At 37.9% G+C, this 13,881-nt stretch overlaps 1 long non-coding RNA gene across 1 annotated transcript; it reads right to left on the reverse strand.

Annotated features, from left to right (window-relative positions):
* Positions 1 to 6,972: 6,972 nt before the first annotated feature.
* Positions 6,973 to 7,771, reverse strand: LOC117662515 (uncharacterized). Its single transcript, XR_004590449.3, has 2 exons — positions 7,480 to 7,771; positions 6,973 to 7,278 (listed from the first exon to the last, which is right to left on the reverse strand). It is a non-coding gene; the product is annotated as an uncharacterized LOC117662515 (long non-coding RNA).
* Between the last annotated feature and the right edge of the window lie 6,110 nt (positions 7,772 to 13,881).

The following is a 13,881-nucleotide window of genomic DNA, read 5'->3' on the forward strand; positions in this document are numbered from 1 at the left end:
CTCTCTGAGGGTGAGGGTGCTCTCTCTCTTGTTTTCTTGCAGATGCTTCATTACCCTAACTAGGTAACATCATCAGTGCTATCCTAAAGGTGCTTTTTCAGAAGGCAACTGGACTTTCTTGTTTTTTCTTTTGAAGATGTTTCACTTCCCATCCAAGAAGCTTCTTTAGCTCTGACAGTATAGTGGGGAATGGAAGGATTTATATTCCTTGCAGGCAGCTGGTAATCTGCATCCTTGCGGCCCATGGACTGGATAGGTCACACACTGGCCATGCCCATCCCCCGATTTAGCGAAGGGGAAAAAAGTTGTGATATGTCACATGATGACAATGTGATGCCATGAGTTTGACACCCCTGTTTTAGAGGATCCTTGAAGCACTTGGAGGTTTATCTGTGTCCTCAGGGTCACCTGAGTAGTGCTCCTGGTTCCTGTAGTCTGCAATTTTTTCTCTGGAAATCCAATCCTACTCCCATTCCATTCAAAGAGTGTTCATCCCAAATTGTACAGCTAAAAGTCTGTAGAGAGGACAACCATGACCTGGATGATTGAGAATCTCTATAGATAATCATCAGAGCAAGTAAGGAGTGCTGTCAGTTTATATTCTGGTGTCTTGCTTGTCTGGGTGGGTGGTCTTGGAAATTCTTTGTTTGAGTTGTTTACTGATGGCTCTTTGGCAGTTTCTTGATTGGGGTATTGTTTACTTGATTGTTGGTCTGAAATTGACCTTGGAGTTAATCTATGCTGATCTGAGTGCTGATTACTGGTGGAGAGGAGCTGGAGTCTTTTTCTCTTTGGGGCTGATTGATTGTCTCTTTTGCACAGTCTATAGATGTTGTTAATGTCTATGTGTCTATTGATAGCTGATTTGTTAGCATGCCAGCCAGGCTGCTAGAAGTTCCTGGCATTTTTGGATTTGGCCTGGTTTAGGTTTGTCACATTTTCCCAATTGAAACTATGGTTAAATCTGTCTATATGTTGTGAAATTAAAGAATTTTTGTCATGCCTTCTGACTGCTACTTGGTGTTCATGGATGTATTCTGCCAGTCTTCTGCCTGTTTGCCCTACATGGTTGCTGCAGTTCTTACATTGTATGTTGTAGATGACTCCTGTTTTTTCTTCTGGGGTTGCTGGGTCTTTTGGTTTGTTTAGGACGTTTTGAAGGGCTTTAGTTGGCCAACTAACAGCACTCCTTACAAGCACTGATGATGTTCCCTAGTTAGGTAATGAAACTTCTGCAGGAAAACAAGTAAGCTCAGAGAGCACCAAGGACCCCTTTCATATACAGTGATTGTTAAACAATGAAAAAAGATTGCTTAATATTACCCAACCATACTAGGACATCATAACATAAGTGTTAGGTAGTGGTGAAATCAGTGGTGGGTTGCCCCCAGTTCGCACTGGTTCTATAGAATGGATAGTAAAACTGGCGGGAGGCTCTGCCCACTGACCCCGACGTCATCAGAACGCTTCTGTGCATGCACAGAAGAGCACGCACACGTGCAAGCGAAGCAAGCACACACACGCGGCCCCGTTGCGAACTGGTAGTAAAGGTAAGTAGAACCCATCCTGGATGAAATCCAATTTTTTTACTACCAGTTCTGTGAGCGTGGCTTGCTGGTGTGGCTTGGTGGACGTGGCAGGGGAAGGATACTTGGTGGGCATGGCAAGGCAAGGATACCTCATTCCCTCCCCACTCCTGGGGGAAGGATATTGCAAAATCTCCGTTCCCATCCCACTCCGGGGCCAGCCAGAGGTGGTATTTGCCAGTTCTCCGAACTACTCAAAATTTCTGCTACCAGTTCTCCAGAACCTGTCAGAACTTGCTGGATTTCATCCCTGGGTAGAAGTCATAATATTATATGAAATAAACAGTAAACTTTTTTTTTCCTGACTGACTTCAGGGTCATCAAAATGGGAATTGAAGAATATATTGGAACAGATGAAATATTTCACACATCACATATTTATCTGATAAAAATTGTGGCCATGAAGTGTCCTAGCAATAGACATCTGCATATTTTTATAAATAGAGTAGGTAAATTAAAACCTGACCACAAAGAGTTGGTGTAGTGAAGATATTTATCAGTGGTCTGCCTAAATAGATTACAGTGTAGCAAATTCCTTCTGGGAGAAGGGTGGTATATAAATTAAATTAATAAAATAATAATAATAATTAATTAAGTCCTATGATATTTTAAGGTTTTGCTGCAAAACTTTGGAATTTTTTTTACTGTGTTGAGAAGGTTCAAAGAAAGAACTGTAAATTGTACTTAAATAAAACATATGAAAAAAATGCATACAAAAAGATGTATATTTATACAATCATTTTTATACAAATATGGTATATATAGGTAATGTATATGATAACTACATACACACACTGTATCCTAAGATGCAAGAGACATAAATTACTTGCTTATTAAAGTAGCTGGCTGCATATTGTTATAAAAATATGCCAGATATACAGTACATTTAACTGTTGGGATATTATACGTTTGTGCATGTATATGCTTTTATGCAAGGAATCCATCTTTTTCAGCACTATGTAAATATTTTATAGCTGCAAAGAAGTCCACAACTTAATGCAATCTTTTTCTTCAAAGATTTACAGAATCTTGCTTGAAGATTATATAGAGATTTTCAGTGCATTTTTTTTTATCATTGGTTACATAAAATAAAACCTTAGCTAACTGCAAAAATGCAATATGCATGCCTATTGTCCTAAGCTTTCTTCTTTGATTTTTTACATTGACAGAATAGCTCTTTGAGACACAATAATTCTACAATATTTGCTTAATTGAAACAGGATAGCACTGTAGTATGCAGCAGTTCTTGTTTTGTTTTGGAATTATGCTACCTTTACGTGTTTTTGTTGTTGAAGCAGAATATGCTATATTTAATCTTGTTACAAAAACAATTTAAATGAAATGTTTGTTTTAAAGCCCAATGCCTTTCCTTTCTCTTTTCCTTTTCCTTTTCCTTTTCCTTTTCCTTTTCCTTTTCCTTTCCTTTCCTTTCCTTTCCTTTCCTTTCCTTTCCTTTCCTTTCCTTTCCTTTCCCCTTCTGACTTGCATCAAACTTGTCAAATCCTTCACTTAGCAGCAAACAGTATATTGTATTTCAAGAGATATGCAGGGATTGCCTATTTTCTCTATAATCTGGGGATATATGAGCAAATTCATTGCTATGCTGCCTTTGGGTGTTGGATTAACAGAGTATATTATCTACACCAGCCTTTACCAATCAATGTCCCTCAAGGCTTTCATTGATATCCAACAGGTGATGTTCAATATACCTGAAGGACACATATTTAGAATGTTATTTACATATAAATAATAGCAAAATTTAAGATTGTTCAACTTGATTAGATATAGCATTGAAAACTAAATTTCCTCAACACATTTAACTGTCCTTTCCATTGTATGAGAAATTGTAGTTTTCCTTGGGAAGACTCCTGTTAATATAACACTTCATGATTCAGGAGAAGGGAGAATCATAACTGTATGAAACAAATACATATCAATGTAAATATAGTTACTACACCAGTTCACTATTAGAAATAGTTCTGCAGCTGTTTTCACTGAATATACCCTAGCATTCACACATATACACATATGGATTTAAAACAGTCAATAATCAAATGAAATTATGACATATTTTGAAAAAACAGATGTTTTAAACCAACAGCAGTGAAGTAATCACCCCAGTAGGCTTTATTAAAAATTAAAATTATACCATGTGTTAAATTAATGGAGGTATGTGTTCCCTTTCACTGCATGTTTTATCTGTTCAGCTAATAGCAGATTAAAAAAATACACTATGATGGAATGTTTTTATCATGCAGAGAATCAGATCAGAGTTATGTGATGCTTCCCTGAGTGTTATAACCAAGCACTGTCCACCTTAATTACTTCAATTGACAAAAGTGCAGCCAGTACTTGGCCTTAACTAGCAATTTCATTAGTGTCAATCTCTTTGACAGATTTGTAATGGGAATATTAAAAGAGAAAATGGCGGATGATTCTCCTAGCCACTGAGCAACAGCCTGCTGTGTAACATCTAGCCTGCTGCAGAATGTGTTGTAGGAAGAAAAACCACAAACATCAATCATGTTTTCTGATTGTGGCATATTACTAATGAACAAGAGGAAGAAGTTTTAGTTATCTGTAATATTTATATTGGACAACCTTAGGAAATGCAACAGGCAGTTCAATTAGGAACTGCAAATGACGTTCATGACAACAATCCTATTTATAGTAATGGGAATACTGATAACCTGTACTGGGACATTCCATTATTGAAATGGTCCTAGGGCAGAATAAAAAGGAAGATTGGATAAGATGAGATAATGAAGGTGCAAATCATGAGAGCCACCTTGAAGCCTGTTCCAAGGCATTTTGATGTGAACATTTTGATTCATGCTCCCTTTGCCATTAATACAACATCCTCTTCAGTGATGGGTTTCAAAAATTTTTACTACTGGTTCTGTGGTTGTGGCTTGGTGGGCGTGGCTTGGTGGGAGTGGCAGGGGAAGGATACTGTAAAATCTCCATTTCTTCCCCACTCCAGGGGAAGGTTACTGCAAAATCCCCATTTCCTCCCAATCAACTGGGACCCGGGAGGCAGAGAATAGATGGGGGCGGGGCCAGCCAGAGGTGGTATTTACCAGTTATCCAAACTACTCAAAATTTCTGCTACCGGTTCTCCAGAACTGGTCAGAACCTGCTGAAACCCACCTCTGATCCTCTTCCTCTGTACATTAAGAAACCAGAATAGCTTAAAAGATTCAGGGCAATTGGTGTGGCACACAGTAAAGACATGCACTGTGCCTCACCATGGCTTCATGCACCCCTATTTGATAATAGTAGAGCCAGCTTTGGCCACATGAAACTGTTTCATGAAGTTGGGAAAAGGTCCAAAGATCAGGCCTAAAGTAAAAAGTTGAGATATGTAAGGTATCGCCTAGTATATTAAAGCTATGGAACTTCTTTTATAAACAAGCACAGAGTCTGTCAAAAGTTGCACACTATTACATTGGTTTCTGTATGCTTAATGTCATCAAAATTCATGGGATATATTTGTCCTTTACTTTGGCTGGTTTATGTCCATGTTTTCCTAAAGCAAAACTACTTAATACTTAAAGGCAATAATTAAATTTTAATATAATTTATTGATGTGCTTTTGTAGATTTTTAAAATATAATTTTCCTTGTCAATATTTTCTTGACAACTTATTATCTGCATTTTTCATGTATCACTATTTTGATATGTGTTAGCCTTCCTTTCAACAATACATACCCTTTTTCTTTTTGTAACTATTTGATTTTAACTAAGGTATATTAGTTTTGAAAACATTGCTTGAAAGTTGCACAAATGTAATGATTCATATGTTGTTCATGTTGCCTTTTCACTACATCTATGCATAATTCTTGGCTTGAAGTCAATGAAGATGAAATGCTTTATGGGACTTTAATTAGTCACAATGCTCATGTTTCCTTTTCTGTATTTTATTAGTTTTACTTAAAAATATTATTTTCACAGATGAATAAAAACTTAATTAACCCCCCCCCCCAAAAAAGGAACCGTTTCATGATTCTTCTTGATCCCAATGCCCTTTGAATAACTGGACATGGTTATTTATCTTTCCTTCTTAAAGGTTATGGCAGGTCACTGAATCCAGCAACACAGCCTGCGGAGATGTAATGGGTGTGAGTAAGAGCTTACATGCCTAACACTGGAGAATTCGAATTTGCTAGCATTGTCAGACAAGTCTGAGTGTCAAAAATCCATATTAAAAAAAATAAAATGCTTACCTCTCTTCTATGTCCTTCAATCACTCTTCTTCATGCTCTTAAAATGCCACACATCAAATTATTTGAAGATTATATCAAGAATATTGAGGAGCCATGACCACTTTTTCTTTTTTTTAAAAAAAAATGAAGTACAATATTTCCCTTGCTCCATTCCTCGGCAATTTCTTCTTTGCCTTCTCATCAGCAAAGATGCCATTTTTGTGATTTTTTCCCCTTCTGCTTATCCATCAGCTATATAAAATGTCATGTATTCATTGTGTAATTGCCGTTTACTTGACATTTTACTCCTCCCAATGAAATACATGGCAAGAATAAAACGTCAGGGAACTCTGACATTTCATTCCTGCCTTGTCTTTTAAAGATGCAAATGCAGCAGCCACATCAAGGAAGACAATAGCATGGTTAGGGAGAATGAAGTTAAAAAGCATCCAAAGGCCATGAGTGGAAGGAGAATAGAGGCAATGGTTAAAAACAGGCAAATTTAACTTGCAGGGAGCAAAGCGGATGGAGCTGCACCATCCATGAGTTTCCCATCTCAAAAAACATATCTCAGAGCTCTAATGATCTGATAATGTCAGAAGCTCTTTATTATGTGGAAGGACTAAAAATCCTCAGCTTCTTTAGTTTATCCAGATGCCCTATGCATATTTATCCAGAAGATCCAATTAGTTCAATAGCATTTGTCACAGATTGCTATGTATAGGACCGCTGCTGAAACAAAAGATCTAAATAAAGGTCTTCTGCTTCTCCAGTCTAGAAGCCCATCTTCAAGCCATGAACTCAGCTGGGTGTCCTATTTTTAAATTGATACCATACTTTGGTATATAATCAGTTGTAACCCTGCAGTTTCACAACCTGTGTCTCCCCTCCAATAGTTCTATCTCTGACTCCAGGAGCCCTTCTAAAATATATATTTATTTGTTTATTTTCCATTTCTTGTACACTGCCACCATTGCACATTTCCAGACAGCTTACAAACCTAAGTCATAAAACAGTGTAACCTCCAAACTATATCATAACAGTCTTTAAAAATAATATAAAATACAGATAGCACATTTCCTAACAAATAACTGGCAAAGAGCAGATATTACTATCCAAAGATTTGTAGAAATAGCTATGCTTTAGCAATTTTTTTGAAGACGCCTAAAGTTAAGGCCAACTGGGTTGTAATGGGGAAGTTTATTACAGGTTTCAGTGCAACTATGGAGAAGTAATTCTTCTCTGTTCCTAAACCCTTTTTCTCCTGGACTTGGAACATCATCTCGTGAGTAGAGTCATCTTGGAGGAGAAAGTCACATAGATATCCTGGACTTTATTAAGAATATTGCAGTAATTCAATCTGGAGGTAATGAAGGCATGAATGAACAATCCCAGAGTATCCAATTCCAAAAAGAGTCACAACTGGAGCACCAGCTGGAGTTAGGGAAGGCTCTTGCTGATGGCTTTGTAGACAGCTAATGAAATTACTTTGGAGAAGAAACCAGAGTACCATTATGGAAATACCAAGAGAAGAAGAAACATGTATTAGGTCAGAGAGACAGGAGAAGGTTAAGACATTAGTCCTGCTGCCCCTCTCCCCCTGGGTGTAAGAAGGGAAGGGAAGAAATGGACAGATTTTGACAGATTATGTTATTAACAAAAGTCTTCTTGTGAATTAGTTTCCTTACCTGCTGTACCTTCCTGCCTAGCTAATCAAATCATGAAGCAAGTGCAGTTATTGGATACAAAGTTGGTGTTTAACAACAACAGCATAAAGCTAAGCTTTCCAACGAGGTGTTCTTGGAGTAGGAATGGAAACAAACATCAAAATGCCCATTCTTTCACTCAGAAGGCCAGCCTAATGCCTACCATGACAGGTAGTTGTCAACTTAGGACCATTTGTTTAGCGAATGTTTGAAGCTATGACAGTGCTGAAAAAAATGACTTATGACTGGTCCTTGCACTTACAACCATTGCAGTGCACCCGGCATTCATGTGATCATGATCTGGATGCTTAGCAACTGGCTCACACTTATGACAGTTGCATCATCTTGCAATTATGTCATCACCATTAATGGGGAAGCATACAGGGAAAATTGCAAGTAATGGTCATGTGATGTCTCACTTAACTGCCATGGCAAAAGGGGATTGTAAAATTGGGCAAGGTCACATGATGCCTCACTTAATAACTACGCTACTTACTAATGAATTTTCCGGTCCCCCTTGTAGTGATAAGTCAAGGACAACCTGAATAACCTCTCCTACCAAACACTGTTACTCTCCTATTCCCTCCCCCAATGACCTGGCTCCACCCTCATTTGTGAAGCCCCAAACTGTCTGGAGAACTGTAATGTTTGATTTGACATAAAGAAGAAATTATTGAATAATATGGGAACCATCACACTAGCTACATGCCAATAACTGGATTTAATATGAATAGAATTAAATGAAATTTCATGTGTATTTTGGCATGGAGTCAAGTTCCTGCTGTGCCACCCAAAGTTCAAGTGTAGCCACTGGTTTAAAAAGGATTGTTCAACCCAGATAGCATGGATGTTTTTAAGTTTTATAGAGTGGCATAGAGACAGAAAATTGTCTTCCATTCTGTTATAATAATAAATGATAAAACTCAGAATCACCCAGTGGACACTAGGTTAACATCTCACTCTATATGCATTCAAGGATCACTTTTTCCGAATGAATGAATGAATGAATAAATAAATAAATAAATGGCTCATTTAGCTTGAGTTTAAGCTTCAATAGAAAGTAATCACTGCTGGAGGCCAAGTAGTCATCAGTGGGGAGCAGAAATCATTTCTCTGTTGGCAATTACTGGTAGAGAGATGCCTTTCAAACTCTTCCCCTAGCTTGCTCCCTTTACCTCACTTAGCTGGCATTGGAAGATACAAGGCATTTGAATCCAATTCTGTTTAGCTGTGAAGGTTAATAATTTTTGATAGAATTATTCTGTTTTTTCTCCTAACTTTCCTACCAGTTTTTCTCCATCTTGTGACAGTAAAATTTGTTTAATGATGGATTCCAACATCAATTATGTCGTGTGTCAGGAACAACCACTATTTTGCCATTCCAGTATGTTTCATACAGAGGTGGGAATTCTAAAGATTGAGACCAAACTGTGAGGGGTTGTTGAGATCTGTAGTTCAACAACCTCTAAACTCTATCCTTCTTTAGTAGAACAAATAGTCTTTGAAAGACTACAGATTTGAAAGTTGGTTCAGACAGATATTACAGACAAATATTGATGCTGAGTTATGCACTATCCATTTTTTCCACAACCATTCATAATTTTATCGGCCCTTTATCACCTTTCCACTTGCCTTCTTTATAAACCAGACACTTCAACTGCATTAATTTGTCACAATTCACAATCTTAAGATTCAATTTACTTTTGGTCTTTTTCCCCCCAGTTCTATAATAATCTTTTTCAGATGGTTCTAGTTCTATATTATTATTGATTTGTGCCAAAGTATTGTGATACTGTCGATTTATGTTGCATTTGTGTCCTAATATTCCTGCCTGGAATTTGCAACTGTTTCTCTTGCCACCATACATCAGGGAGGGTGGTTTTTTTTTTTTTTTTCTCATTCAGTTGTTTCCAACTATTTGAAGATCTCTTCAAAACAAGAATAAGCAATTTATGACCCTTCAGATGTTCTTGGACTACAACTCTCTGCAGTATTCACAATGCTCCGTCTCAAACTATTATCATTTTAAATCTACTTACTTTGAACTTGTACTTCAATTAAGGTACAGGGATTGAAACAGTAGGCTTCTTTGAGCCTTAGTAGAATAATTTCCAAACTACTGTTTAGCAGATTATCTCTGTCCTCTTCCTGGCAGGTAAACCTTTTGTGAAGCAAGTGGATGATGGTATTTGTAGCCTTTGGGGCAAATGTTTGAGCAGGTGGCAGCATATAACTGACCTTGGCTAGTCTCCAAAATGAGGACTTAGATGGGGAACATCTGGGAATTCCAGAGCTATAAGATAGACTGAGAGGTCAAAAGCATATCCTGGATAAAGCAAAAACAATCATAAAGCTTCCAAGAAAAATGTATAGCTGTAATTACCCAGAGCTGACCTTGACTTTGAGCTTTACAAGATAAGAGAAATAATAGCATTGTCAGTGTTTGAGTGGTGGGTGTTTATTTGTACAAGAAGGAGCATCAGTATTAAAAAAAAATATCAACACATTTTACTTCTCCAACAGATTGTTTTTCCTGTAATTGCAAACAGTTGACATCCACCTAGATTTTACACCCTCCCACAGTTGGAATTATTATCATACCAGACAGAACTGGCTGCTGATGCCAGAGAAATAACAAAAGACTTTCATCTTCTTGCTGTTTGTTGAAGGTACTAGGATTCACCCTTATGATGAGAACCATCCATTTCTAACCTTCTCCTTTTTTTTTCTGATCCCCCTTTTTCTTCCATTTAAAGAGGATATAAGTTGCTATTCTAAGACTCCAGGATCTTTTGCATACCAAATGTCTTGGAAAGTGCACCATTGGCCACAGGAAAGTAAGATATAGGTAAAGAAAAAGGTTCCCCTCACACATATGTGCTAGTCGTTACTGACTCTAGGGGGCGGTGCTCATCTCCGTTTCAAAGCCGAAGAAACAGCGCTGTCCAAAGACATCTCCGTGGTTATGTGGCCGGCATGATTAAAGGCCAAAGGTGCACGGAACGCTGTTATCTTCCTACCAAAGGTGGTCCCTATTTTTCTATTTGCATTTTTTACGTGCTTTCGAACTGCTAGGTTGGCAGAAGCTGGGACAAGTAACGGGAGCTCACCCCGGTATGCAGCACTAGGGATTTGAACCGCTGAACTGCTGACCTTTCGATTGACAAGCTAAGTGTCTTAGCCACTGAGCCACCGCATCCCACACCCAAGTAAGATATAGGAATGTACATTTTTCTTAGATTTGCCTGTTGTTGAGCACTGTGCCATATTGCTGAAAAACCCATCTCCTCAATTTCCTTAGCAAAGACTTAAATTCACAGCTCTTCAGTAGAAAATACCATGTTTCACCTTTCCCATTTGTGCAGAAAGCAAAACAGCAAAAGACACAGGGCACTTAGCTGTGCCTTATCCTAAGCATACAGGTTTTTCCCCCTTCAGTGCTAAAGCCACTCAGTAATTCTGCAGCCTCCTCTTGATGAAAATATCAAGGCTAATTTGCAATGGAATTAGAATGATTTTTGATTTTTGATAGTAACTATTATTTAATGAACTCTGATCTTTCATTTGGCAGTCAATCACTGTAAAAAAAGTGGTCAATCTCTTTAATAAGGGAAGAAGTAAACTAGGCGTTTAGTCAGACCAATTTTATTTTTAGAGTTTTAGATGTCAAAAATTAAGGGCATTTTGTGTCATCATCCAAAGGTAATTGCATTATATTTTACTATTTCCTCTTTATATATCAAACTGAAATAACCTTTCAGAGAAAAGTCAGAAAATATTAGACTTCTAGGTTTACTTAAAATAAATAGTTCTAGACAGTTTTATTTCTTAATTGAGTACAGAATGAGAATGCCTTATCACCTAGACCCACTAGGAGAAGATTCTAGGCTTTGGAAATAAATTGGAAAATAAATTGCCAATAGATAATAGATGATGATAGACTAATAGATCGATAGATCAATAGATTGATATTAATGCAGTCAATAAAGGGGGTCACAGTCTCTAACAAGACTTTCAGAATAAGACCATGGAGTAGCTTAAATGAGTATAGGACATGCAACAGATTATTATAATGGTTTGCATAGAAATATATGTCTTATAGTAATGTCAGATCATTAGTTTACCTAGAGATTGTTTCTATTGGCAAACATCTTAGGGACATCGGTGTCTAAGATTGTCATCACAGGACATGTTAAAGAATTTAATCTGGAATTTACCTCAGCACATGGAAGACATAAATCAATTACTACTATCCAATTATATAGACATGTGTGCTATGTCTACCAATGGGAGTTTGTATTTGTTTGCATAAGAAATATTAGACAGGAATGATAAAAAAGCAATATAAAACATACAATGACCTTAACAGACAGAATATATGATCTGATAACATATGGGATGACCTTCTTATGGTTATCCCACCATCTCTATTTTCTTCCTTACTAATGGCATTCTAATCAACCCTAGCACTGTGTAGCATAGACATTTGCATTATGCTATCCTTATACTGTCATTCTTAACACCAAAGGAACAGCATCAGTCTGGTTTCCAATAACTCCTCTCTTTCCAGGATCTTCAATTGGCTTCATCTGCCTGTTCCTTTGTATTTCTGTGCCTTTCTTCAGGCTTAGGTCATGAACATGCACCATATATGACAACTCTTCATAATTGTATGTTTATTTGTTTATTTTTGGATAGCGAGGAAGTGTTTCCATATATATATATTTGAAAGATAACTATCAAGCAGGTGATATGCATTCTCTTTGTGTCTAAGTTAAGTTAAGTTAAGGAGGGCTCTTCCTTTGCCTATCTCCTTTCTGAAATTGGCTTCTGCATGAAAAAAGGCCATAATCCCAATGGAAGAGGAGAGAATTTTATTGTGCCAATATGAATATGCAATCAGGAGACTGTGGTGTGGATATTTTTAAACTCCATAGACTTGCTTCTCAAAGGAACAAAGCTTGCCTTGTTGGATTTAAGCTTTCTCATTTGCTATAGAAAATGACTGCACTTCAAGCCGTTGCTATGCACCATGCTGTGCAAGACAGCGCTTCGCTGATTTCATCTGAACTCCAGTTAAGTTACCTTGCAGTGATATGCAAGTGATAAACACAGTCCACTCACTATTTGTCAGTGTGAAACCCTACCTCCCCCAAATAATTTTTCCCAAAGATGCAAGGCAAAGAACTCTACACTTCAATTAATTCAGAAGTACTTCAATTTAATCAGATTTTGCTCTATAGAGCAATCAACACTGTCAAGTCTAACTACGCGGAGCATTCTCTCAGTGTAGGTATAGTGATGGCAGTTCAGGACAATGGGATGAAATTAAGGTATACTGTGCTCATAAAAAGAAAAGGGAGAGCACTGTACAGTTAGGGGGTGGAAATCACCTCACCTGACCATGATGGTGGTTGAAATATTTTACAGATGTGTGAGAGAGTGTTTCTGATAATGGGAATCTGATCTGATCTGAGAAAAGATTAGTGAAGTCGGTTTTGTAATTACAACATAAAAACAGAATATACATCACAGGATAGCAGTTCCTCACACTTAGCTTGTTATATCCTACCAGGAGAAGAGTAAAACAACATAACACAGAATATACTCTATGCATATATCCCTGTACTGTGCAGAAAAGCAGACGATAATCTGCTCAGATAAGCAACACTTTACAGAAGCAGCAGCAAAGGGTTAGACACAGACGGGACTACAGCAGGGGTGAAATGCTCCCGGTTCGGACTGGCTCAGGTAAGTAGGTAGCGATGGCAGCGGGCAGTTCGGAGAACCGGTAGCAAAAATCCCTGCCCCTGCCTCCCATGCCCAGCTGAGCTGCGCAATCATCAGAACCTTTTTTTTCTTTTAAATGGCTCTGACGATTCAAGCTCTGACAATCCAAGCTCTGACAATCCCAACTGAGTTGCCTGCCAATCAGGCAACTCAGCTGGGATCATCAGAGCCTTTTGAAAGCATTTTTTTACATGGTTTTACATGTAAAAAATGGTTTTAAAAGTAAAAAAAAAAATTGGCCACGCCCACCCAGTCACATTACCCTCCCCACCAAGCCACGCCCACAGAACCGGTAGTAACAAATTTTAGATTTCACCTCTGAATAACAGAGTAATTCTTTCTCTGTCTACAATCTAATCCCCCTCCCTTTGTAATCAGTAGAATGTCCATGCATCCTGTACCTCAGAAATGGTTGATTTTCATAGTCCGCATCAGGGGTGAAATCCAGCAGGTTCTGACAGGTTCTGGAGAACTGGTAGCAGAAATTTTGAGTAGTTCAGAGAACCGGTAGCGGAAATTTTGAATAGTTTGGAGAACTGGCAAATGCCACCTCTGGATGGCCCCAGAATGGGTTGGGAATTGAGATTTTGTAAT

This window comes from Pantherophis guttatus, chromosome 3 (assembly GCF_059756535.1).
Source record: "Pantherophis guttatus breed Tessera chromosome 3, ASM5975653v1, whole genome shotgun sequence".
NCBI classification, from domain to species: Eukaryota; Metazoa; Chordata; class Lepidosauria; order Squamata; family Colubridae; genus Pantherophis; species Pantherophis guttatus.